This window comes from Echinops telfairi, unplaced genomic scaffold (assembly GCF_000313985.2).
Source record: "Echinops telfairi isolate 266 unplaced genomic scaffold, ASM31398v2 ScPeMD7_7406;HRSCAF=8444, whole genome shotgun sequence".
Lineage (NCBI taxonomy): Eukaryota > Metazoa > Chordata > Mammalia > Afrosoricida > Tenrecidae > Echinops > Echinops telfairi.
The window spans coordinates 1,369,438-1,395,571 of record NW_022111306.1 but is presented as its reverse complement, the minus strand read 5'-3'; the positions used below and the strand labels follow the sequence as shown (position 1 = coordinate 1,395,571).

At 39.2% G+C, this 26,134-nt stretch overlaps 1 protein-coding gene and 1 non-coding gene across 2 annotated transcripts in view; one reads left to right on the top strand and one right to left on the bottom strand.

The window, feature by feature from the left end:
* The window catches only part of LOC101648636 (THO complex subunit 1-like), a 198,252-nt gene that overhangs the window by 112,702 nt on the left and 59,416 nt on the right, over positions 1 to 26,134 (bottom strand). The window lies entirely within an intron of this gene.
* Positions 748 to 872, top strand: LOC115871808. The gene has a single exon (XR_004047488.1). It is a non-coding gene; the product is annotated as a small Cajal body-specific RNA 24 (non-coding RNA).

Here is a 26,134-nt window from a genome sequence, read left to right as displayed (position 1 = left end):
ATATATATATATAGAAAATAAAGGAAAACGTGTATGGACTCCCCATTTAAAATAAAACACAAAAAAAGTTTATAGCTGGTAAAAAGCTTAAATCCAAAATATATAAAGAAATCTTAAAATTCAATAATAGAAAACAAACATCAAAACAACAAAATAGGCAAAAGATCTGAGCAGGTACTCTACCAAAGAAGATACATGAATGACACATAAGCACCTGGATAGATGCCCCCACAGTGTTCTTAAATTTCATTAGAAAATTCCAATTAAAAGAAGAAGCTATCACTGCGCATCTACTCAAATGACTAACCCCGCGCACTACCATACCAAATGCTGGTGGGGAAGGAAAGCAGCAAGGGCTCTTATGGCTGGTGGGATTGCAAAATGGTTCCATCATTTTGGAGAGAAAGCCTATTCATTTCTTCCACAGTTAAACATAGGCTTACTCTCTGATCCAGCAATTAGACTCCTATTTAGCAACATGACCTGAAAACTCATGAGTTCAAAGGCCACTGGCAATTTTTCTGCAAAGAGTTAGGTAAAAACCTTCTCTTTCCAAGAAAGCAACAACTCAAACACAACATAAAGGAAAATAGGGCTTTAAAGTATGTGGAAAAGTATAAGAAGAACGAAAATAACTAATGCATATGTTTTGGCAGATGTATAATCGGGGTTGTCATTAGAAGTAAGGACAGGGAGACTTCAACATGTTATCGGATGGGGTTAGTCCTTAGAAAGGAACATTATGAGTGGACATTTATTCTTTGGTTTCTTCTCAAGGTGAAGATAACTTTATAAATGTCCTAGAGAACTATAGCAGCTTTCTGTTCACCCCGTGCAAGTAAAAGGGGTGGATCCTTCCACTACTGACACAACAAAACAACAAAAAAAGAAAAGATCATTATGCTTGGTAAACTGGAGGGTCAGCAAAAAAAAGAAGAACTTTTGTTCATCAAAGACACAAATAAGAAAGTGACAATACGCAGTGGGAGAAAATATTTGTGTATAGTTGATAAAAGCTTAGTATCTGAAAAAAATCGCCCTGGTGGAGTAATGTTTACAACTTGGCTGCTACCCCAAAAAGTCAACAATTTGAGCCGACAAGCCATTCTATGGGGAAGCAAGACCTGGAGATCTGTTTCCATAAAGTTTACAGCCTAGAAAACTCTACAGCCAGTTCTACTAGCTCCTACAGGGTCCGATGAGTCAGAATCAACTCAACACCGCAAAAGCAGTATCCAAAAGAGATCCATGCATCGTAATAACAGTTTGCACTTGCTTACTAACTTAACGGCTGGCGTTTTGAAGCCCCCACAAGTCATATTTGCCTCCAGGGCAGTGGGCTTGGAGTCTAGTATCCAGGCCTTCACCACAGGAAAGCCACCAATTATAAAATGGAAAAGCCTGGTAATCAGAAGAATTCCTTATTCTTGTCCATCACGAATTATGTAAACCTAGGCACATCAATGAAGTAGGACCAAACTGTGGTCCTAATCCCAGAAATTAAATTTCATTATCTATCCTTCTTATCTCCCAAAATTCTTTTCAGGAGCAAACAAAACTATCACAAAAGTGTTTATATGATAGTGAAATGCCATGAAAAGTGTATTATAATTTTTAAAATAATATCCAACAGGCCATTTTAAAGAGAAACATAATATTACCAAAAGGTCCTTGCCTACAATTAAATAAATATGCACATGAGAAACCCATTACAAAAAGCTCAACACATGTAAACACAAGGTTACTTTCATTAAAATATCTAAAGTATCATTGCTTCATCAGTCAGAGATAACAGAATATCTAGTTCCTAGAGGCTAGGCTATTCTTAGCCTCTCCTGCCAACTGTTGCAAAAACCAAATTCTGTGAAAATAAGGCTAGCTGTCAGAGGTGGTGCTAGAAACCCCTTGACTCACCTTAACCTTTCTGATCAAGGGTAGTCAAAATATGACAAAATAAGTCCTTCTTTGTACAATGTTAGCTTCTTGCTATCACATAAGAATCTTAACATAAGAAATATTTAAAACGGAATGCTGCATTCTAGTATAGTGGAATGGGAGTATGCTTAGAATTCGGAAGCTTTGCTTCTTTTCCAAATTACAGCTCCATTTCTTTTCTTTGAATGGTTGCTCTAAACAATTTAACCTAAAAATATATCTTATCTTATCTTATCTTATCTTATCTTATATCTTTAAATTTAAAGATAATTTTATTGGGGGCTCTTACAGCTCTTATAATAATCCATACATCAATTGCATCGAGCATATTTGAACATATGTTGCCATCCTTACTTTCTAGACATTTACTTTCTGTTGAGCCCTTGATATCAGCTCATCTTTTATCCCTCCCACCCCACCCCCACCCATGTGATTCCTTGATAAATTATAAATTATCATTTTCATATCTTGATTACCTCACTATCAAAAATTTTATTGATAGTTGTTGTTTTTCTCTTAGTTCATTGTAACGATTAATCCACTTGTTTCAATCCATTCATGCAATGAAATGCCAGCTGTCAGTCTAACTGTAATTACAATTCTTTAAAAATAATCTTACTGTTTGTTTGATTTTGCTTTTGTTTTCTTGGTCTTTGGAATTCTCCGAATTCACTACAATGTGTTTAAGTGTAGATTTTGTGGATATTTTTCCCTTACATTTATCCTGCTTAGGGTAACTAGGCTCCATTAATCTGAGTTTGCTGTTTTCCTCATGACATTCTGAAAATTTTCATATCCTTAACTTTTCAGATTCACTTTCTCCTCACTTATCAACTATCTCCTTTTATCTCTTTTACCAACATTTCCCATTTACAGTAAGCTTACACTATCTGCTATCCCACTAATTTTCCTATGAATGGGACACATGTGACAGTAATGAATGCCGAGCTCTGGAGCAGAAGTAGTGCTGGCTCTGATGATGAGGCTGACGGAACAACTTGCCCCGGCCAGGACCCTCAGAGGTTGGGCAATTATGAACGGAGGCAGGCACCCTCCATTTGCGATGGGGTAAGGTTGTCTTTCCCCTTTTCCTCGTACAAAGTACGCATAATATCCTGGTCTTTGAAACCCAACCGTGTCAGTGCGGAGAGTGTGTAATGTTTCTGCCCCATTACTCCTCTACTCTCCTTCTGAAACTATAATCTATCTTTTATGCATATTAACCTTTCTTTCATATGTTTGCCTCTTTTTTGCTATAATCTGGATAATTTATACAGATTTATTCTTCAGTTCTCTAATTAAATGTCATATAGCTATTAAATATAAATCTTCATCACTAGAAGAAGCTCATTTGGGTCTTTTTTCAAATCTTTCTGTTCTATGATCAATGAAAATTATTGTTAAACTGTAGGTTCTCAGTACATATTTAATGACTAAATCAATGAATTGTTTAATAAGGAGCCAACTCTCTTTTGTGGTCATTATCAATCGAATACTCCTTACCCCTGTTTTCCTTAATAGCAGAGTCCTCGCTGGGGCTGACAGGATGAGTACAGACAGAAACATGCCTAATACAAAAATATTTCCCTTTCCAGTCATTTGAAGAAAAGGCCAGGTGACGCAGTTATGGTAAATGAGATGTAAATGGAATGTACTCAGTGGTGCAGCTACAGAACTTTTTTGAAGAGACTGGCTCACTTGTATGTGTGATATGATTTGCTCTTGTCCCTGCCTGCATGATCTACAATGCCTGGACATGGAATGACATTTTGTGTCTGTGTAGCAACAAACAACTTCCTGTTTAAAATCTTGGAATAGAAATACCAAAAGAGCTTGGTTCTCTGATACTGTTCCTGAACTACCCATTTTAGGCCTGCTTGTCTCATGAGAATTTCTTGCATTCAAGAAGAATAAAAAATTATGAGCAAATCATAACAATTAGAATCCCAAAGTTTAACAGATATTAGACTCCTAAGAACTATAGAAGCATTTAAAATACGGTATGACAAAATAAAATTAATATATACCCTGTCCTCATTTATTGACATAGTTGGGTTTCAAAAACCCATTTATAATGCAAAAACTAACATTATACAAAAATAGAAAGTGATCACACCACATCACAAAATTGAGGTTGACCACATCATTATATAACAGCCAAATTACATTATTGCATAACTGCCAAACCAATGAGAATCATGGCCCAGTAGAGTTCACAGTTAAGCTTTACCATCAGAGCCAATGTTAATCTTGCTTCAATGCTAATCTTAATACTTGTTACTGCCAGCTATTCATTGCTAATTTACAAAACAATCTGATAGTGTTTTACTAATGTGTTCAATGCAAAATATCAGCGAGTAAGATAGTTCATAATTCAAGAGCACATGTATTTATGTTTCTACCTTAATATTATTAAAGCATATAAATACTATATATTAAAGTATATAAATAATATACTGTATAGAAATTAAGACCACAGTGTGTTAATTACATCTTCATAACTTCCCCTTTTGGGGGGAAATTACATTTTCCTTGAATAGATAATACATACATATACACAATCAAAATGGAAAGATTAAATTTAAAAAAACAACTTTGCAGTGAAATGCAATTGCCTTGTTTCTTCTGTTTTTCAGCTACTCAATTTCCCTCTCCAGAGTCAGCCACTGTTCCAGCCAATTGAGCATGCTTCCAAGAGCTAATCCTTGAATTTACAAACATTTATATAAGAAGATTTGAGGGAGGGGATAGTGAAAATTACCAATCTTCCTAAGAGATCAAATAAGATGATGATAAGAAAGCATTGAATGGGTTTGAAAAATGGACATTTCTAGTGACCTGACAAGAGGAGTTTGAGAAGACTGATAAAAGTAGAGGATGTTGAAAAAGGAACAGACTAGGTTTCCTAAAATGCTTGATTTAAGTAATTAATTTCACACTTACTTTTACTAAATGCATTTCAATTATATCTTTAATGGCAACACTTCACTTTGAAATTAAATAGTTATTATTTCATTTCAAGAAAGTTCATCAAGCCTTTCTACAAAGGGCAAGTAAATAAATTACTTTCAGAATGTCAATGAGCTTGTGAGAAAATAATTAACATGTCAATAAATTTAAATATTAATCTAAAATTTTAGATATTGAATTCATTTCTCCTACCACATCTGGTGTCTCAGCTTTAATCTAGTTTCATTAGGTATATAATTATCCATCTAGTTCCATGGAACCTTGAGGTTAACCTTGACCTTTCCCTTTCCTATACTCTACTTACCTAAGAGCAATTACCAAGATGTTAACGTTCTCTCTTTAATGTTTTTCAAGTCAGTCTGCTCATCCCTCTCATCATTGCTAGCTGGGTTAATTCAGGCCTTTGTTTCTGGACTGGATAACAGAAATCACCTCCTTCTTTGACTTTAGCAAAAGAGGACATCCTTCCCAGTGTTGCTGGAGTGATGTCTCGATGCTCTAAGTGTAAGCCTGGAACAGCTCTTCTCAAAATCCTCCCAAAGCTCTTCACTTCTGCCAAGCGCAAGGAGTCCCTGGGCGAGGGCACCTCCAGGATCTGACCCTTCCACACAAGTTCATCTTCCAGCCCCTCCACACCTGCCAACGTAACTGCCGCTTCGTTCCTTCCCTCTCCTCAGCTGTCTGCAGTCCCCTTCCTCCATGCTCATGGCTCCGAAAGTCAAATTTTTTTACTGTCATCACTGGAGGTCACAATACTCTCCTCTGGCGATTTTGTGTAGATTAGACAGGGTGATGCGTATGATAAGAGCTTTGTAAATGCAAAGGCACGATGAGCATGTACTATATTATGTTTACTAAATGTTTGAATAGGAGTGTTGTTCTTAGGTGCTTTGTGTACAGCGGAACAGAGCTCTGCCGTGTCCTGTGCGCCCTCATAAACCATTGTTGTGTTTAAACCCATGAAGGACAATGTTTATCCCTTGGTGCACAGATCGCATGTTTACTACCATGACTAATGCAAACAGTCCCAAATTAAATTTTCCTTAGCACCTTAGGACAATATTCAAAATTCCTATAGATGCAACAGAGTGAGGAACCCCTTAAAGGCTTGATCCCGGTTCCAGCACTTTGATAGTAATATGTTTGTTTTGTTTTTTTTATAGTGATATGCTTTTACAAAGCTATGTTTATTTCAAAAGAATTACATAGCATTTCAGCCATGAATTTTTTTTCAGGGTCTCTTGGAAGTCTAGCATTTGCTGCCCCAAAATTTTACATATATGTCAGTCTCTCATTTTGTAAAACTTTCATTGTACTCCCATAAAACTTCATTTAAACCTTGTTCTCAAATTAGGATTCGATGAAAGATAGATGTGTGGAACAGCAAAAAAGTGTGCACTAGAGATATTCGGCTCAGGGATTCACATCAAAATTACAGAATTTTCCTCTTTTGGGATTGATACTTAATGTTCTTCCCCCAAAGAAATGCTTTGCAAAACTAGAAACTGATCCCTGCCTTACATAGCATTCTTAGAATCTCAGGATTAGGGAGGTGGGGGAAGAAACCCTTTAGTACATTGCTGTTACAGGTGTTTTCCCTTAACATTTCACGGGAAATTTAGTATTCTTAGAATAAACCCTTCCTCCACAGTTTCCTTTGTTCATACACTTAAATTTTTTTAATCAAATTAAGAATCTCATTTCTGCATAAAAGTCAGATGAAATGAAAAGGCAATAATTTAGTAAAGTTACCCACAAAACCTACTTCTGTTAAGGCCATTCTAAAACCCCATTGGATAGGGAAGGACTGCTCCCTTGCGTTTCTGAGGCTGCAAATCTAAGCAGGCCCAGAGAGCCAGATCTTTCTCCCGCAGAGCAGCTGACAGGGGCTTGAACTGCCAACCTTTTCATTCACAGACCTATGCTTAACTCTTTGTGTCCACATGTGATTGCGTACATCTGAAGAGGGTCTTATGGATGAATATCGGACTTAGGCACTTGAGTTGGACTGAGCTGGGATGTTTTCTTAATATGTAATTACTTCTTGATATAAAGCTTTTTCTTATACATAAGAGTATCACTGAATTTGTTTCCTCCAGGTAACCTGGCCTAACACAGGCAGTTTTAAGAGAATTGGGTGAATTGCAGCCCCCTTCTCAAATCACATCCCTGATATAATCAAGAGGAGGTTTCCCCCGGGTGTGGCCTACTTTCTATATAAATGGTCACTATGGAAAATTGCTTGAATTTTGATGTGTCTAGATCTTGCTTTTTGATCTCTGGGTTTTTAGACTTCAGCCAATGGCCTGCCGTCCCACATTCCCCTCGATAGTCACCAGCCCGAGCTGCTGACCTTGGATTCACCTACCTGCCAAACCTGTGTTCATCAATTCCCGAAGTGATGTTAGTCAAGAGATGCTTCCAACTTAAAATCTGACGTTTAACACTGAAAACAGATTGGATTTGCCTGCTTCTACTACCGTGTGAACTGTTTCCTTGACATAGATTGCTTTCTATATAAACGCATGTAAGTGCCACTGGTTTTACCTCTCTAAAGAATCCAACCTAACACATACACGTAGCTTATATCTAAAGCAGGCAATAGTTACACATAACTCATGAACCAACAGTTTCACTAGTTTACTGACAGAAGGAGTCCAAATACCTATTTGCATTTTGAGAAAATACTAATGGAAATGGAGGCTGAAGTAAGTAGGTCTATTTGAAATATCACCTAGCACTTTTTTAACCTTGTAAAAGTGCATCTTTCTAGTATGCAATCAATTTTTACATCACCTCCTAAACAATTTTATTATTTTAATCTAATTATTTTCCAATTTTAAAAGCAATGTTATTATCTGTAAGGTGCAAAAAAACTTATAAATAAACTCTATATTAAAAGACAGATAACTAAAGAAATAGTTTATTCTTATTTAAGGACTCCAATGGTCAAAATAAACCAATTTCTTGGTAAAGCATAGATGTGGGTATCTTCAGGGGAGACTTTTAGATGTCAATTATACGCTAGGAAGAAAATTCTTGGCTTTTTATCACTATTTTTCTTACATTTTATTAATATAAAAATATTTAAATAATTATAGAATGCCTAGTTTTTTAGTTTTGTCTGGGTAGTCTGCAATCATAATTTATTTACATTATGTGGATCTTTAAAACACATAAAATCATTTTTACCCCATAAAAGTACCATTGATATGACTTTTTTGTTATCCAGAACATTGTTTAGTCACAAAGTTTACAAACATTTAATATCCAGACAAACAAACAGCAATTATGTGAAACAAACAAAATGTAAAATTGTTCCAAGACTCGGTGGGTGTTACGGACACACATGGACAGCTGCAGGAAGCACGGAAAGAAGATGGAAGGATTACACAGAGTGATAGTGCCAAAAAGACCCACTCAACATTCAAGCAGTTGAGAATGAGAATGCCAGAAAACTTCACTGTGCCCATGTGGAATCTGTATATAGAACAAGAGGCAGCAGTTCCAACAAACAAGGGAATACCGTGTGGTTTGAAATCAGGGAAGGTGTGCATCAAGTTGCATCCTTTCACTATACTTATTCATCTGTATACTTATTCATCTGAGCAAACAATCAGACAGAGAAGTGGGCATCAGGAATGGAGGAAGGCTTATTAACAACTAGTGATATGCAGATGCCACAACTTTACTTGCTGCAAGTGATGAAGACTTCAAGCACTTGCTGATGAAAATAAAAAACTAGTTTTCAATATGGACTAAGACTCTCTATAAAGAAAGCCCAAACCCTTGCAACTGGACCCACAGACAGCAATGTGACAAACAGATAAAAGTTTGAAGTTGCCAAGGATTTCCTTTGCTTGGACCCACCATCCACGGCCATAGAAGCAGCAGGCAAGAAAGCAATGACACATTGCATGCACAAGGAGTCTTTAAAGTGTTGAAGAACAAGAATGTCACTCGGAGGACAAAGGCGCCTGCCCCAAAGCCAGGGTGTTTTCAGTCATCTCATATGCACGTGAAAGTCGGACAAGGAATAAGAAAGACTGCAGGAGAATTCATGCATTTGAATCATGGTATTGGCAAAGAATATTGAAAGTACCTTGGCCTGCCAGAAGCATCAGCAAGTCAGTCTTGGTAGAAGTGCAGCCAAAATCCTCCTCTAAAGGGAAGATAGTGAGACTCGTCCCACATACTTTGACAAGTTGTCAGGAGAAACCAGTCCCTGGTAAAGGACATCATGCTTGCTAAACTAGAAGAGCATAAATAAAGAGGAAGACCCTTGATCAGATGGATTGGTTCAGTGGCTACAATAATGAGCTCAAGCATCACAGTCAGTATGAGACCGGTGCAGGACACAGCAGTGTTCGTTGCTATTGTACGCCCTCAAAGACCTCTAACAACAACAGCAGCAGAGGTAGTGCAATGGTTAAAGGCCGGACTATCAACCAAAATACTAGAGAAAGCTCTCCTGGTCATCTACCCCTGTAAAGGTTACCGTCTAGGAAACCTTATGGGACAGTGAGACTTTAAATACAGGGTGAACTGTGAGTTGAAATCAACTGATGGCACATCATAACGACAAAATGGAGTTAGCGTGCTTGGGTTAGACGAATGATTTTTTTTAAATAATGTTATCACTACAAAGGGTTCATAACTTGGAGCATCAAGGCCAATTCTCTAACTCTAAATTTAAAGGAAAAGGGGGGTTATCAGATGGTGATATCAGAAAGGAGACCGCCTTTAAAGCAGGCTATTGATGGTGTCCTGTTTGAAATCAGAACAAATAGCGAATATATAGGTTTGACTTTTGTATTCACACTCTGGGGGAGTCACATACAGACATTTCACATTACCTTGAGTCTCCGGACAACCATGGGAAACCACTATTGGTCTTGAGCAAGTAATGCTTCTTTAAGTCCCAAGATTATTCTGTTGTCCAACCAGACTGCAGGACCTAGCCTTTTGATCACTAGCAATCAGGCAAATAAGGAAAGACTCTCAGTGTGATCTGGCTCTTCCAGGTGACACCTGCCTCTAAATTATTTGCCTCCAAGCAATGTAGCAGGATATAAAAATCCCACAACAGCGCAGGCAGTAAGTAAAGTACCTTACGCTAATGGTGTGACATGTAGCAGCCCGGGCTCCAGTCATGTGCGCAACTGCGGAACACTTGGACTTTAGAGTCCACACTCAGGGGTCTTGAAAGAAAGACCTGGTGATCTGCTTCCAAGAAACCAGCTATTGAAAATCGAACGGAGCACAGTTCTAGTCTGACATACTTGGGATCACCATGAGTTACTCGATCGCAACTGTTTCTTTTAGTAGTAGTGACAGGTTCCAAGATTCCAAGATGGGGCTCAGTTCTGTTTTTCCCTTTTATATTGATTACACACACACACACACAGCTCTACAAACTGCTGGTTTTACACAAAGGTCATGATCATATATCAGTGAATTCTAATTTGTATGTCCAGAAGTCAGTTCCATCTAGTTGCCATAAGCCACTAATGAAACAACACAACCAATACTTGTGAAAATATGAAAATGCCTGGGTCTGCCTCCATTAATGTATTCATGCCAATGTACCTGACTAAGGAAAACCTCTGTCTGCCTCATGTCATCCCGCAGCTCAAAGGAGGCTGCCTCGGAGCTCTAGGTAACACGTAGAACTGAGACAGGGTAACAGAAAACAAAAGAATTGGGAGGATATTTTCATAATGCATACTGGGAGTCTCAGCCTCCTCCTGCAACCTGCTTTCAGAACATCTACTACTATGTGCATAGTCTTTCAGGCAAGACACTGGAGAATTTTTTTTCCCTGAGAATTTGAACTATCTTAGATATATAGTGGTCCCTCACAGAAAAGGCTGACAAGCTGCCTGAATCCCCTGCAGAGAAGCCCACAAGTCAGCAAAACCTATCTCCATATGTAAATCTTCTTAACACATTGTTTTAGAGCTTCCCTTTTAAATATGAATGAGCAGCTAAATCAGTCCCAGACATTTGAGGAAAAGACACAACTTGAAGGGAAAAGACACAAACAAAAGGAAGAAAGGGGATCTGAAGGAGATGTTGACGAGGCAGGGAGCAAAGAAACTTTCCCAAAAAGTCTGAAGCCCATGATCAGAGCATGGGAGAAGAAAGTACAGAGTCATGTATGCTCTTACAACCAGAGCAGGAAAGAAAAACATTGTTTTTAGAATTATACGGTTATTTCAAGAGGCAGGTTGGAATACATGATCAGGAAAATCACCCCAAAGTAAGAGCTGACAAGATGGCAGGCTAGGCAGACGGGCTACCCAGACTTGACATGCTACCTCTACAGCAAAGACCTGAGAGACCAAATAAAGAAAGGTACCGATGAGACTCTTGTGACCCTAAGCTATGGAGAAGGGTCTAGAGAATAGATTAACCAACGAGGAAAAGAAGCTGCACAAAAGCAGTGACTGAAGGGACAGACAGGATGGAAGAAGTGTCAGCAAGACTGACACAGTGGCCACTTTGAACTTTAGCAAGCAGCATTTGACCAGGTTAGGAACCTGGTGATCAGGGGCACTGGGCCAAGATCACACAAGCACCCATAGCAGGGACTAGCCACTGGAAAGCTGTGATCTTCCTCTTGTTCCTAGAACCCCCTTAGTGACCAGACATGTAGTCAGTTCCCACCCTCACCTACCTGGCAACCAGTGACAGCATCCCATTCTTCCGCACATCCAGCATACAGTCAGGCCAAGAGGGTCAAGATCTAAATAAAATATCAAGAGTATATAGAACTTAGCCTTGCAAAGGAGACCAGACACAGTGATGACACCACTTCCTGGGTTCTCGTAAACTTGCACTATAAATGTCATACCTACCCACCTACTGGAGCCCTGACTATCTCCTCTAGCTCATCTGAAAACCTACGGTCTACCGCCTTCACACTCAGATCTCAAGATCATTCTGCTTGCTCATTTAGTTTGAAAAGACCAACAGTTAGTATAGAGAGAAATCGAACTCAGAAGAAAAAAGAAATAATAGAATAAACTCATGTGACGTTCCAAGCCTTCCATGAAGTAGAATCCCAAGTAATACTGGCTTGGAAAGAGAAGTCTGAGGAGACATTCCATCAAAATCATGAGATCTAGGAAGGTAATAATCAGAAAGAGAATTTTTCATTATTGGATAGAGCAAAATTTGTATACAGAGGAGGCAAGTGAAGGAATCCAGGGAACAAAAATGTCTTAAGTCTAGTCCACAGTCTACTGGCAACATCGAATTCGTCTATATTTCATAAATGTTCAAACTTTGGATAATACTATCATTTTCCTACTTGTATTCCAGAGCTTCTGAAGGTGAATCATCCCATTTACTCAAAATTGTGTCAAGCTACTTACAAGTAGAGTGCTATGCTATGTTAATTAAAAACTTCATTGACTCTACTTCAATTATCTGAAAGCAAACTGTTTTTCTATTGGTAAGATATTTAAGAGAAGTCATTTCTAAAACAAATTCCAACTATTGTTTAGTTTTCAAAACTACCCACCCAAGAAAATAACATAACTCTTAGATTCTTTTTATGCCTTATCATTTTACCATGCATGTCTTTTAGGGCTAAAATTTTCATCGTCTTATAAAATCTTCAACTCAACTTAAAGCCATTTGCAGAAAGTGGACAAAGAAACAATGGTAAATTGGACATTTTATATTAATCCTCTTAGTCCCTGCCGAGGAAAGGAGCCAACCTCATCAGAGCTATTTCCTCCGGAGAGAACATTTTAAGCACTTACATATCAAAATAAAGCAAGGCTGCTTGGCCACAGGGGGGGTGGAAGGCACAAGTGTGGATAATCACCCTGACATGCAGTGGCTAATTACAGGACTCTTGTACTTTCACCAGAATAGAACTCCTTATTATCTCAAAACCCTAACTTTATAAATCAGAAATAGTTACCTAAGGAATTACACTAAGTGGTAAAAGCCTTAGACTGTGGAAATGTAAAAGAGAGGCAAAGAATTTTTATCCGTGGAAAAAGGAGTCCTGAGAACCTGGAAGTCTTCCTGCTTCCTCAGGTCTTCTCACCCATCCTTGCCTCTCCGACTCCCGGAGGCAAAGGCCGGTACTGCACTGTGCATCCGAGCCCAGGGAGAGCACGGAGGAGAGCCAAAACGGTGTGATCTCTCCTTTCCACTAAGTCTTCCAAGTGGGATTCTTCACTGTTAAGCTTCTTCCTACCTTGTCTCCCAGTCTACATTGTGCCCAGGTAAGGGAAAAAATTGAACAAAGGAAGTAAGGGAAGATGAGAGAGAAAACAAGGAAGGAAGGAAAAAGATGGACGTAATCTTTAGGTAGCAAACACTCGTTAAAGAACGAAAGTTAAAGGAATCACACTCAACACCATTGGTATAACAATAGGCAAGCATTTCAGCAGCTAGTTCAGTTTCATTGGCAAAACACATGAATTGATTGAAAGGAAAAAGTTTAACATCAAAATCATTTAGCCAAGACTTTGGATAGGGTCGCCCTGTTTCCGCCCCCTGCTGAGAATTTGCCTCTTCCACCCCAGATACACAGAATCAGAATCTATATTTTAGCAATCTCCCCAGAGATAAGACTCTCTTAAGGACCCTGTATAAAATGTAAATTCTGATTCGATATATCTGAAGTGGGCCGTTCAGCTTCTCAGCAGGGGATCAAAGCAGAATGAATCAATTCAAAGTCCTAGCTAGCGCCTTTACAGATGTTTGTGATAATCAAATTGCAATTTTATCACTAGATATTGTCTGGCCAAATCCATAAGCCCCCACCCCACGCGGAGCCGATCAGGGTTGGCTGATGCAATTCTCTCGGACCTTGCACTCAGCCGCGTGGGCGCTCTACCAGGAACTAGGAAGTGCTCCCTTACCTGGCTAGGGCCTAGCACGGACATGCCTGTGTCTACCAATCACCAGCAGCCTTTCTTACCTGGCTAGGGGCACGACGTTCCTGTGTCCACTAATCATCAGCAGCCTTCCTCACCTGACTAGGGGCGGGGCACGGAATTGCCTGCGTCCACCAATCACCAGCAGCCTTCCTCGAACATGCCTGTGCCCACCAATCCTGGACGGGCACCTTTGGCCAGGGATTCAGGGGCGCCTGCTCCACCAATCCCTGGCAGACACCTTTGCCTAGGTAGGGACCCGGATGTGCCTGTGCCTTCCAATCCCTGACCACCTTACTGACCACCCAGGACCAGCCCTGCCACATGTCTTCCCGCAGTAAAAAGGTCGCTCCGATAGCCCAGGGCCTACTCCCTTGGCCCAGACACTGTGGACCTTGGGACTTCGCCCAGGCCGGGTTTTTCTCCCCAATAAAGCCTGTTTGCTAAAATTCAGCTGATTCGGTTTCTGGCACCTCTTAACTACCTTACAGATATTATTTCCCTAAATTACAAAGGAGGAAGTTAAAGCTCAGAGGAAATGCAATTTTCCCTAGCGCCTTGCTTTTCATGGGGTGGCCCAAAGACCAGAAGCACTTGCACTTTCTAGGAACTTATTAGAAAAGTAAAACTTTGGGCGCGACCATAAACATACTGCGGCTGGATCTGCGTTTTAGTAAAGGTCCCACCGTGATTCTTAAGCATTTAGAAATGTGAAGCCCTGCTTTACCTCGAAATATCTGATCTGATTTTAGTCAATCTGGGAATTGACTAAGACAAAAGCTCACTGATGTACTCATTTGTCTAGCAATCAAACCCTGTGTTTCTAATGCCACGCTGCACGCGAAGGACTTTCTCTAGCCTTTTATTCAGAAACTGCTGCCTAGAAGGGAGGTGTAGGGCCCTTGTTAAATCTCCATTGACTCCCAGGAGATTGAAGCATACTGCTTTAGAGAGCTAGCTGATGTTGTGTCTCTAATGGCCCATTGTCCAGTAGACATCTGATCAAGGTAGGCTAGCATTCTTAGACCTGAAAGCCGGAGAAGCACGTGGTGGCTTGCCCTTTGCTAGAATATCAGTTTCTGCTTCAGTTTCGCTTTCCCTTTCATCATGATTCCGAGGGAAACTGAATCACTACACATGCAAATGGATTTAATTGCTTAGGAAATGTAAATGAAGAGCTATAATCACCCAACTAAATGGTGAAAACAATTCTCAAGGAGAAACCTGTCCTGATTTGTCTGGAAATTTCATTTCTCTATTAGATCACCATGACTTTTTAGATCTTTCGGTAACTATCACTGCATTTGATTAGTCTTAAAAATAGCAAAATTTAGAGAAATGAGGTTGAACAAATCTAATGGCCAGCCAGACACGCTGAGTCACCCAAGAGTCAGCTATAATATAATGTTGGGGAAATGCTAGTTCTAGTTCTATCTTCACCACTAAATATAGACTCATTCCTCAGCCAAGAGGGATGTACTTGAGCATGCCCACCCTGAAGAAATCCCATTAAATCCAAGTAAGACATTTGGGAACTTTCATTTATTAAAGTAAGCTTAGCAAAAGTAGAAGTGAACCTGACCTTTATGGTTAATTGCAGCACATAAAAGCAGTTCATTAGTGGAAAAACCACAAATTAGAAAAATAACAAGTGTACAGGATGAAAAATGAATGTTAAAGTCTAAATACCTGAATGATACTTGGACGAGAACGGCTCACTGCTATCTAGCCGATTCCAACGTAAAAGAACCCTATGAAGGCCGGGCTATCGTCATAGCTATATTCTGTGGTAGTAGGATTTTGCGAATTATGCTGGAAAATAAAATATCCTCAAGACTTTTATTTAGATCTTCATAGGAGCAGACAGCCTCTTCTTTCTACCACAGAGCTGCTGGTGAGTTTGAACCATAAACATTGCAGTGAAAAGCCTAACATCTAACCCACAGTGCCCTCAGGGCTCCTTATGTGGAAAAGAACACACCAGAAATGTGCATTAAATTCTGATTAGAATGGAAAATAAGCCTTTATGGTCATAAGTACTTAAGATTTGGTGAGGGGATGTATTAATCACAGCAATTAGCACTCTGAAAAATAGATCTTTAGATTGACTAGGTTGAAGTAGTCATTTAATTAAAGTACACTTATCAAGAACCTACTACATGTCAAACCCTTAATTACTCATAGCAGAGCCAAGCAGCATAGCAACATGCCGGGTCAGTTTCTTACATACACAATCCCATTGGGATAACTTAGGTAAGCCTAGTTGAATACCTTAACAAGCAATAGATGTTTTCAAAGGATAGGAGTACGAAGCTTGGAGAATATACTAATTTTAAAATAAAGGATAAATATTTATGCCATTGTCTGGAGAGAGAATTACCTTATCCCTCAAGGTGGTTTGCAGGAAGCCCAACCCTGCAGAAGTATTCTGGTTTTAGCAGTCAGGGATTTGCATGCTTTGCATGAATGTGCAGAAGTGCTCAGAGTCCAGGGCTCTTGCCTCTGGAATACCAAAAAAATTCATTTACATATCAGGACGATGACCAGAGTGCCATCTGAAATCCCCTAAAATACATAGCTCGTGCGTAGGGAAGCCAGCATGGGAAAGCAGATCTGATGAGGGAATAGGGTGGGACTGAGATCCATGTACTTTTTTCTACCTCCACAGAAAATTATCTATGTATTTTACTAATTTCAACAAAATTACTGGGAGAAAATGGGAATAGCTATAGCATATCAAACAGAACAAGGAAATACTGCATGTTTGACCGTCAGGAAAAGTATGGGGCAAGGTTGTGTTCTTGCACCAATTTATCAATCTGCATGCTGAGCAAATGATTGCAGAACCTGGATTAATGAAGGAGAGCTTAGCATCATGGTCAGAGGAAAGCTGACTAATAACCTGAGATATGCAGGTGACAAATCACCTTGCTTAATGAAAGTCCTTGCTGATAAAAATCAAAGACTGCTGTCTCCACTATGAATTGCAACGCAATGTAAGCAAAACAGAAACCCTTACAAACGACCAATGGAAAACGTCATCATAAGTGGAGACAAGATTGATGTCAAGATTTCATTTTGCTTGGATCCACAATCAATGCTCATGGAAGCATCCATCAAGAAACCAAACAACTTTTTGCATTGGATAAATTTGCTACACAAGACCTCTTTAATGTGCTGGAAAGCAAGGTTGTCACTTTGAGTACTAAGGCACCCCTAATCAAAGTCATGTTTTTGTTTTGTTTTTTTTCTGGTGTAAATCTATTTTTTTGTTAGGATAATATACACATAACAGTTTCTACTATTGACATTTAGCATATTCACCATGTGAGCATTTCTCACTGGGTCTTAAACATTCTTAACTTCCTTAATAAACACTTTAATCATGAATTTGTCTGTGAGTTCTGTGTAGCCATTGCGATGGATATTAGAACCTATAATAAATTATAGAACGTTAAGTCAACATAATTAATTACATCCCGCAAAAGGATTGCCGAGTCATATGGAATCCCAGGTGTTTGAGGTAGAGCCACAATTTTCCACAGGTTGATGCTTTTACCATCCCGCCAACAGTGGATGAAGGTGTCAATCTCGCTACCACCTCTGTAGGCTGTGCTCTTTCCTGGCTTTCTTTTTGTAACTTGGCTGTCATTACCAGTGTCTCACCACCGCTTTTACATATCCCAGATGGCTAGTGATCATGAGCATTTCTTCATATGTTTTTGGCCATTTGGATCTTGTCTTTGGCGAACTGTCCTCTTTTTATTATCATGGTGTTGCAGTTTTCTGTCGATTTTAGAGATTAATCCCTTGTCTACTGTGTTGTGGTCAAAGATTTTTTCCCACTCTGTGGGTTCTCTTTAGTCTTTTGATGCTCTTAAAAGTCTTGTTTTTAGGAGGTACAACTCATCGATCTTGCCATACTACTGTGCGTATTTCTTTTGTTACCTGTTATAGTGTGTTTATGACCTTTAATAGGGCACTTCAGTTTGTCCCTCTTTGCTCAGTGATGATTTTTATGTTTCAGAGTCTGGTGGTGTCATGGGAACGAGCTGCGCTGCAATCTGCATGGTTGGCGTTGGAAGCCACCGGCTGCTCCAAGGGAGAAAGACTGGGCTTTCTACTCCTGTAAACAGTCGCAGACTTGGAAACCCCGCAGGGGTCAGGGGTCGCCATGAGCCAGCATTTCCTCTACGCAGTGAGTTTGGTTTGGTTTCTGGTTGGGACTTCCATGTAGTCTTAGATTCATCTGAGTTTGTTCTCCTACATGCCATAAGGTCTGGGTCCTGTTCCATGCTTCTACTAATAGAAATCCAGTTGTGTCGGCTCTATTTGTTGAGAAAGCTTTGTCTATCCTTTTAATGTGTTTGGGTCCTTTGTCAAAGGTCAGTGTTCTCTATGTAGATGAATCTATTTCTGTGCTCTCTATTTTGTTCCATCGATCTATTTATCTATCATTGTACTAGTACCAGGCAGCTTCAACTACTGTGGCTGTGTTACAGATTTTGAGCTCAGGAAATGAGAGACCTCCCACTTTGTTCTTTTTCTTAAATAATCCCTTGCTTATCCTGTCTCTTCTCTCTCCATATGAAGTTAGTAATTAGTTTTGACATTTCTTTAAAGGATGAAGTGGGAGTCTCCGTTGCAATTGCACTGGGCAGTACTGACATTGTCACGATCGTAAGCTTTCCAATACATGTAGATGGACACGCTTCCATTTGTGTAGGTCTCTTTGGGTTTCTTGTAGTAGTGGTCTGCAGTTTGTCCAGTGAGGTTGATTCCTAAGTGTTTTATTATTTTGTGTGTGTGGCTCTTATAAATTATATATTTTTATTTCCTGATTTTGGCTTTGTAATTTCTTCTTCAGAGCTCAATTTGTTCATCTGCAGAAACCTGATTGCCTAACAAGTCTGGTTGCCAAATGTTTCAAGTATTTCCAAAGACTTATTTTGCCGAGTCCCTGGAACTTTCTACGTATAAATTCCTATCCCCTGTGAAGAGCGAGAGTTTCATTTCTTTACCAAACTGGATTCTTTTTCTTTCTGTTTGTTGTCAAATCCCTCTGGCTAAGATTTCCATCAAAATGTTGACTAGGAGTGGTGATAGAGGGCATCCTGTCTCATTCCTGCTCACAAGCATAATGTTTTCAGTTTCCACTCATTGAGCAAGAGGTGAACTGCTGGCGTTGCATGGATGGCTTTTTTGATTGGATGGTTTTAAGGACCTGATCTATGTCTTCCGGTAACAGAGTCTTTATGACATGCCAGTTCCTGTTCATCATGCTCTACACCCCTCCCGATTACAAGTCCTGTCCCAATCTACCCACCCAAGCCCACCCCTACCCAGCCCCAGGGGCCTCTACATGGCGGACAGGTTGCATGGAAGCCTGTTGCAGATTTCCTTACAGTCCCACGAACAAAATGTGCCACTTTATTAGATCCCCATCTTCCCTTAGCCCCCTTTCCCTTGGTGCTCCACCTTCCATGCCTGCCCCCCATGCAACACCTAGCAGACGGCTTCTGTTCCGTGTAAGTCAAGGAGATGGCAGCCCTCACCCAAACCTGGAGCATGTTTCTTTGTTTTGTTGTCTTGGTTTGGGGCTCCTCCCTTTTACATTCCAATTGTATTTTATTATAAATCGATCTACATCTCTTTCTGGATCTCACGGCCTCTTTTCTGAAGGCCCAACCCCCCTACAACGGTGTCTATCTCCTAGGCAGACAGGCAGTCTACACCCACCCCAGTCAGATCCCTTTTGGACCTTACAAGTGTCTCCCACCCCTACCACTAGTTGGTGGTCATCACTGCTACAGATCCCACGTCTTCCTCCAGCAAGAAATGGGCCATTTCAACCCACATAGCCAAGTCCCCCCACTCCCCGCACCAGCCTCTGGCACCCCTGCGTGGACAGCAGACTCTAGGGGGAAAGTTTGTCACAGACTCCCTCATAGGAAAAGCCAACCCAGGTGCCTGAGGACCCAGACCCACCCATGTTCATGCTCCTGTAGAAACAGAACTCATAAACCACACACAACATGTCTAGGAGGCAGTCCTCACCCAAAACACAGGTCTACATTTTGCATCTACTTTTATTTTACTGTAAACACATCTATATGTCAATTTGTTTCCTAAGGCCTCTTTTCACTCTCCCACCTCATGGAAGCTATATGTGTCTCCCAGGAAGACATAGGCAAACCTCACCCACTCCATCCAGGTTCTTTGACACTAGATTATTTAACTACTACACTTACTTTTAAATTGGAGTTCAGCAGTATCTCTTGGAACCACCATTGATCAGCAACCCTAGCTGCTTTAGATGACACATCTCTCCCAGCAAGAGCAGTACCACCTGAAATCCACACCATCAAGTTTCTCACCTTGCTGCCCTTTAGCAGCACTACTCTGGGGACAACAGACTACTTAAGAAGGCTGACACAGGGTCCCTCATAGCTGAAGCACAACCTTTTGCCAGTAAGCCAACTTACTATAGACTTCCTTTACCCTTTTATTCTTTTTAACACTCGCACCCTTTCTCCTAATGACCCCAGGCATCACCAGGCAAAAATGTTTCCCAGACTGTCACAGGCAAACCCAGACCCCTAAGGACACAAACTCATCTACATGCACACTGCCACAGAACCAGAACTCCTCAAAGGCACCCAGATCTAAGCCCCTGTCTTTCTTTCCTTTTTAATTCCCTGCCCCCACAACATCCCCTTTCTCCTCTCCTTTCCTTCATCTTCTCATTCTTTCCATCCCTTCTCTCCTTCTTTTCTGCTTCCTGCATCAATTATATTTCTCTTCCAGATTATATAAATATATTCCTCATTTCCTGGGCTGATTATTTGCTTACACTCTTCTCTTGCCCCACCCACCATCACCTACCACTTTAGTTCTTCCTCTCTGAGTGAAATACGTGGCCACATTACTTATTAAGTATGATCAAATCTCTTAAACTCCCTTCCCCAAATATTTTGCAATCTTTGTGATCTATCCAAAACCACTTATTACTACTATTGCTCATACCTTTCTCTGTTGTTTCTTCCCAGCCACTTTCCTCACCACCCCTACCATCTCTCTCCCTTTTTCTTCATTTCCCCATCACATATTTTCAAGCTCCCATTAGGCTTCTTTCCCATAACTTAGAAGAGCCAAATAGTCCTACACAACACAACAGCCACACACCCGTAACAGGCACACCACTAAACCATGGAAACAGCAATCAACCACACTGTACACAGGAAAAACAGAGCAAACAACACTGAAAATCACCTCGTGCAATACTCTGAAAACGAACTACCAGAAATAGAATTTATAAGAACGATGTTTAAGACCCTTAAAGAAATATGGAGAACAACCATTTAAATAATTGAAGAAATTGAGAAACTAAAATCCTCGCATCCAAAGAAATCCCAGGAAATAAACAAGGGAGAAAACAGAAATAAGCAACATGGTAAAAGACCTGAGGAGGCGAATGGAAATAGGATGCATGAACTAGAAGACAGTCACTTTGACGGACAAGAGAAATAATCAACAAAAAAAGCAAAAGATTCTGAAGGAAACCTGAGAATGATGTGGGACACCATCAGAAGTAACAGCCTATATCTCATAGGGATCACAGAGCAAGAAGACACACAAAAAAAATATACAGAGAAAATGTTACTACTATCACAAAGGAGGAGAGAAATAACTATTCAAGAAGCTGAGAGAACTCTAAATAGGATAGATCCTAGAAGAAAAATATCAAGAAACATGGTAGTTAAATGATCTAACTTTAAGGAAAAGGAGAGAATCTTATACAAGGCAGTGTACCTACCTAGCTTCCATAATTCATATATTATCCTTCTTAGAATACCTTAAAAACTACCTGAAGAGAGGGGCCTCAATACAGATGGAATCAGTTTCCCATGTCTGGGGAAGAAAGAGAAGACCTACTAATTACCTTCATGTATCAGTGTCACCCCACAAATTAACAGACATTTCTATAAAAGTAATTAATAAATCTTAATGGGATTTAAGATCCCTTAATGAGATCAAGGAACAGGGGGAGGACATGGCTCATGTCTTTCTGATGGCGAGTGGGGTCTTAAAGGCTTGTATCCAAACAAATAGCCATATAAATGAAGAGTCAGCTAAGTCCCTCTGGAAGACACATACCAGCTTGTGTAAGTTAAGGATTCCAAATAATAAGATCCAAATCTGGTGGAGGAAATGAGACCCATGCCTAAATTCTAAACATTTGGTTGTCAGAAAATGTGGATGGTAACATTTTGTAATTTGACTTCCCTCTGGACCCAATGAAAATTTACTCTAAATTTTGAATATGCCCAGCTTTCTCTTAGATTGAGATCTTTCCCTGTTTTATATGTTCATTTTATTGGGTCCCTGTTTGTTGTTTGCCCTAGTTCTGTATGTTTGTCTGTATAGGGACCAGGATGGGTGGAGTCATGAAGACAATAGCTGTAGTGATGATTGCCTGGCAAGGCAGAAAGGGAGGTAGGAAAAATAGAGAGTGAATGTCAATGGGTACAAGAAAGAAGAAAAGTTTCCAAAGTTGATTAAGGTGATGATTGCTCAAATCGTCTTGATATGATTTAACTATTGAATGGTGTACTATGATAGTTATAGCTCCATTTTTTAAAAAAATCACAGAGAGGAATAACAAAGTAACCAGTAAAATAAAAAAACAAACAAAAGCAGACACCAAAATGGCAGAAACAAACATGTACCTATCAATAATGACACCAGTCAAGAGACAGAGAGTACTAGTCTAGATTAGAAAACAAGACCCATGAATTTGCTGCCTACAAGAGACAAACTTTAATACAGGGGAAAATAGAATAGATAACAAAGGTTGGAGAAAACTTTACCAAGTTAATTGCAGCTAAGAAAAAGTGACAGTATTAATCTCTGATAAATATACTTCAAGGCAAAAAAATTAAGAGAAAAAAATGGTACCATGTAATGATTAATGGAACAGTAGAACAAGGAGACATAACCATATTAAGCATATATGCCACTTAGAAAAGAGCCTCAAAATACAGTAATGAAGCTGTCTGAGTTGAAGAGAGAAATAGCAGCTCAGCAATAACAATAGAAGACATCAACATACCAAGAAAGAAACTCAATATATTAAGAATCAGCAGAACCAAACAGAACAATCAACCCACTCAATCTCCTACACATACACAGAGCAGTACAACACAACCAACAATTACACAGGATACGTTCTTATCCAGTGCACACAAAACATTCTGCAGAATACACACATGTTAGACCACAGAGAAAGCATTACTAAATTTAAAAACATTGAAGTTGTACAACCAGTTTTCTCAGACCATGATGCTTCACTAGAAGTCAATGATAGAACTAACAAGGACAAAAGTTAAATTTATGGAAACTGAACAACATGCTGTTTAAAAATGATTGGATAATAGATTAAATAGAAGACAAGATGATAAAATTATTGGAAACATGAGAGAATGGGACACAATATATCAAATTCTTTGGAATGTAGCAAAAGGCAATTAGAGAGCAATTTATAGGAATCAGCATATGTGGAAAAGAAGAGGAGAAAACCAAAATCAATGCTGCTATGAAAGACTGTACTCCAACAAGTTTGAAAATCTAGAAGAAATGGACAAATTTCCAGAAACACACCATCTACTCAAATAAATGCAGACAGACATAGAAATGTTCAATAGATCCATAACAAAAGAAGAATTCGAACAGGCCATTATAAAATTTCTGACCAAGAAAAGTCCAAGACCATGTGGTTTCTTCGGTGAATTCTACCAAGTATTTAGAGAAGAGTTGTCACCAATTCTACACAGACCATTCTAGTATGTAGAAAAGGAAAGCACACTCCCAAACCCATTTTATGATGCAAGCAAACCCTGATATCCAAACCAGGCAAAGGCACCACAAGGATAGAAAACTACTGACCAACACCCCTAATGAGCATACACGAAAAATGTTTTCAATGAAATTCTTGGCCAATAGAATCCAAAAATATATCAAAAGAAAATAATACACCATGATCAAGTGGGATTCATACTAGGTACACAGGACTGCTCACCATTAGAAAAACAATCTTTGAAATCCACCACATAAATAAAATAACTAATAATAATCACATGATCATATCATTGGAGGCACAAAAAGCATTTGACAACATACATTACTGAAAAAAGGCTCCACAAAATAGAGATAGAAGGGACATTTCTCAACATAATGAAAAACCAAGGGCAAGCAGCTTGCTCAATAAGGGAAAACTGAAAGCATTTCCCCTGTGAATGAGAACCAGATAATGAACATCAGGACCTATTATTCAATGTTGTGCTAGAAGTCTTAGCCAGAACTGTTAGATAACAAAACAAAATAAAACCAAAAAATCAAAAGATTTTTATGGGTAAAGAAGAAGTGAAACGCTCATTATTTGCAGATGATATGATTTTATATGTAGAAAATTCCAGTGGTTAAACAAAAAGATGGTTAGAAACAATCAAAAGCTTTGGCAACATGGCAGGATATAAGATCAACAAGCAGAATAAATTGGATTTTCCTGCCTAACAATGAAGAGAGCTCTGAAAAGCTCAAGAAAACAGTACCATTTACAATAACCACATAAGAGATGACATACTTAGGAACAAACCTAACCAGACAAATAAAAGGCCTGTGCAAAGATAACTAGAACACAGTATTACCAAGAAAAACTCAAAAAAACAAAACAAGAGACCTACACAATTGGAAGACTAGCCTATGTTAATGGAGAGAAGGCAGAACATCATAAAAATGTCTATATCATTTTTATATATAGAAATATATTATATACTTATATATATTATATATATTATATTATATATATTATATTATATATATCATTATATATATATAGAAAGGGATCTATAAATACAATGCAAATGTGATAGATCCTGGTTTTTTGTGCCAACTTGACACTTGTAGGAAGATATGGGGTGCAGTTTAGCTTGTCAATCAGGTCACAGGCTGATGAGCTCACTCCTTCTCCTTTTTCTTCTCTTCCTTATTCTCCTCCTTCTCTTCCACCTCCTCCTCCTTCTTCTCCTCCTTCCTTCACCTTTCTTCTTCTTCTTCTTCTTCTTCTTTTTTTTCTTCATCTTCTTTTCCTTCAGCTTCCTGCTTGTTGGAAACCTGGATTGCTGCTGGAGCCCTGCCATGTTTTCCACTGATACTGGATCCACATGACTCTTCAAACACTGATCTGTGATCTTCCAGGATTCTGCACCATTGTATATGGCTGTGTGAGTCTGAAGAGGGACTTATGGACTAGTATCTGACTTATGGACTTGAGTTAGACTGGACTGGGATGTTTGCTTGATGTATAATTACTTACTGATATAAAACTCATTATGACACATAAAAGGGGGTGACTGAATTTGTTTCTTGAGTCAACTTGGCTTAACACAGCAACTTTGATCCAAACACCAACTCCATTGTTTAAAGAAATGGAGAAACTAATTAGTAATTTCATATGGAAAGGGAAGGAACCTAGGATAAGCAAAGAACTCCTTAAAAGAAAAACAAATAGAAAACCTCACAATACCCAACCTTTAAACTTATTGTACAGCCACAGTAGTCAACAAACACCTAGTACAGATGGAGGTACAGGTACAGGCCATAGAACATAATGGAAATCTCAGAAATAATTGCACCCACCTATAGGCATCAGATTTTCAACAGAGGGGGGAAAAAAACCACTAAATAGGAAATAGTCTCTTCAACAAATGGTGGCAGCAAAATTGGATCTCGATCTGCAAAAGAATGCCATAGGATCCGTAACTGACCCTAAATACATGAGTGAATTCAAGATGAAGCAGAGACTGACACTGAAACCCCAGATCTAAAAACATCATCAATGAGAAAATAGGGACAAACTTAAAGGTCCTAATGCAGGGCATACACATACTATCAAATATAATGAAAGAAACGCAACCAGAAGACAAACTAGCTAGCTGGGATGTACTAAATATAAGATGTGCATCAAAAGAGTTTATCAAAAGAGTAAAAAGAGAGTGCAGGTACTGAGAAAAAATCTTTAGTTAACAATACAACAGACAGGGACTAATCTTTAAAATTGTAAACACTCCTAAAGGCCAACGATCTTTGAACTAACTACAAGCTTTTCTTCTTGTGTTTTAATTTGTTCTTTGTCAGTGGTTTGTTGTTGTTGCTGTTTGTTGTACATTGTTGCTTGGTTTTGCTCTGTTGTGTTTTTGTGCATGTTATTATCTCCGCAGGTCTGTCTAAATAAGATAGGCTGGATGAACAATCTGGAGGAGAAAACA